The sequence below is a fragment of the Pollachius pollachius genome, assembly GCF_949987615.1.
Source record: "Pollachius pollachius genome assembly, contig: scaffold_143, whole genome shotgun sequence".
Lineage (NCBI taxonomy): Eukaryota > Metazoa > Chordata > Actinopteri > Gadiformes > Gadidae > Pollachius > Pollachius pollachius.
In genome coordinates, this window is record NW_027641390.1 from 57,451 (window position 1) to 59,914 (window position 2,464).

Consider the following 2,464-nt stretch of genomic DNA (forward strand, 5'->3'; position numbering starts at 1 on the left):
CAGCAGGCAATAAACTACATGCGATGGGTTTCATGTGTTTTGGTTTTTACTGTGTGTGTGTGTGTGTGTGTGTGTGTGTGTGTGTGTGTGTGTGTGTGTGTGTGTGTGTGTGTGTGTGTGTGTGTGTGTGTGTGTGTGTGTGTGTGTGTGTGTGTGTGTGTGTGTGTGAACGCTCGGGCTGATTGGACGCCGGTCCGGTTGAGATGCATTCGCGATCCCCAACCTAAGCCCCCGTTTTCTCCAGATCTCCCAGAGCCCTGCAGGAGAAACCTGTTGCGACAGCGTTGGCTCGGAGACCAGTGATCATCAGATGTAGACTGAGCTCCAGCCGGAACTGCTGTGTGTGTGTTCGTCTGTGCGTGTGTGTGCGTGTGTGTGTGTGTGTGTGTGTGTCTGTGCGCGCGCGCGTGTCCCTCCCTTCAATATGTGAATGGACTGAGTCATAAAAAACCGGAGGCGACGCGGCTGCTCGGCGTACCTGAATCGCGTGTTTAGGAAGCCATTGTAACGCATATCGCGCTAAACCCTCCTGGTGATCATGACATCGGAGCTATCTGTTACGAATTCGGAACAAGAAGCATACATACAGCCTCATGGATTTCGCCTTTTAAGTATCGCTTATCCGTTTCCGATCAAGTGTGGCAAGAAAAAATGCGTATATGTCGTGCATTAAGGTGACCATGAGTCGTGTGTACGTCAAACCAAACACGAATTGTGAAGATAGAAGAGCCTGACCAGCAGGGACACCTGACACTGCACAAGCGGTGTGCAGGGCTCGAGCTGCATCGGAGGAAGCGTCACGAGCCCCTGGTGAGAGAGGGTTCGAGCCCCGGGTTTGAGAGGGCTCGAGCCCCGGGTGACAGAGGGCTCGAGCCCTGGGTGACAGAGGGCTCGAGCTGCAGAGGAGGAAGCGTCACGAGCCCCGGGTGAGAGGGGGATCGAGCCAGAAGGCTCGCGCAGGGCTGCTCGGAGCTGCGCAGCGAATCTGCCCATGGGCTATTCCCTCAATCGCCAAATGTCGCGTTGTCCCTGAATATCGCAATGTAACCAAACCACCGATATAGCGACGGTGCGCAGCGCGCTATAACAACCGAAATAACGACGATATAAGATGGTCGATGGGTTACAACACTATTTAATCGAGGGATATCTGTTTCTTTCCGTGCCACCACTACCACCTCGCTTCTGTTACACACGTCGCTGGTTAAATATTGACTCAACGTGCAAACACGGCCCGGGGAGCAGCTTATTGAGGAGTGAGCTGCAGCGGAGGGTTTTCTCTGTTGCCAAAGCACACGAGCGTTAGGAGACGTCTCACGAGCGTTAGGAGACGTCTCACGAGCGTTAGGAGACGTCTCGCGGTCGTTAAGGAGCCCGCTGCTGCTTCTGCTGCTTCGTGATCGGAGAAAAACGTCATCAGAAATCCAAGGTTTCAACTTACTTTTGTCAGACTAAGATTCTCCTCATCTCCCCTTCGTTGCATGCGATGGGAACGCGAGGCTTATAGTATCCGATTCCCAGGATGGGGGAAAGAAAAAAATACTTCCATGTACCGAAAAAGAAGCAGAGATCGGATCAAATGGAGCACTATAGTCCGCCGCTTGGTGCGTACTGCGGTGTGGACGGAGCTCTGATACGGTGTTGCAACGACCGAGGGGGGAAAGGAGTTTTTATGAATGGGAGGGAAAGTAGGCACTGCGCAGATGCCTCGGTCATTTTTTTGTGAATGGGAGGGCAGAACGACTCTGGGTCCAAATGCGGGGGGGTTACATTTTATGAATGGGAGGACTCTGAATTTCATTGCGCATGCGTGATACAGAGAATTTATGAATGGAAGAATTAGTAGGGGAGGAGGGTGGGAAGTGGGGGGCAATGTCAGGCCGGATTACATGAATGAGTCCCCTCATCTGCTATGTGCCTCACGCCACTCCACTTTATTTATTCATGTGTTCACTCATTCAAGATTCTTACGCGAGGCTCGCATGACAGGCTGTGTTAAAGGAGGGGCTGGATTGACTGTTTTAATCTTCGTGGAAATAAGGGAACAAACTGAAAGAGGAAAGAGAGCGTAGGATGACTAATAGGCTGCGTCTTATCACTTCTCATGGAGCCTGTTACTCTGTGTTTCATTGTGTCGCCTCCTTTAACGTCGTCCAGTAATAGGATCACACAGATATAGAGATATAGAGCATGTCTATTTGACGATGCGCCGACTGGTTGGCTATTTCGTTCATGTTAAGACATTTTAAATAATAAAACACAATGCAAGGCTTCAGTAGATTTAGGAGAAACGAAACAATTCTGTAGATTCGGTAGAGTTCAGTACATTTAAACTGATTTTTTTTCTTTTTTTTTCTTCCATATGTGTGTTATGTTATTATAATTTCGCCAAGCATTTTAAGGGGCTACAGTCCTGTCCTAAATGTGAGTCAGCTCCAAACTGCATATAGGGCATCTTAATTAG

The 2,464-nt window shown here is 49.8% G+C and overlaps 1 protein-coding gene across 1 annotated transcript in view; it reads right to left on the reverse strand.

Moving 5' to 3' along the window:
- Nucleotides 1-1,560, reverse strand: part of spry4 (sprouty homolog 4) — a 4,757-nt gene extending 3,197 nt beyond the window's left edge. The window contains exon 1 of the mRNA XM_079759283.1: nt 1,442-1,560. The gene's annotated coding sequence lies outside the window, so the exon portion shown is untranslated. The remainder of the gene's footprint in view (nt 1-1,441) is intronic.
- Nucleotides 1,561-2,464: the final 904 nt, after the last annotated feature.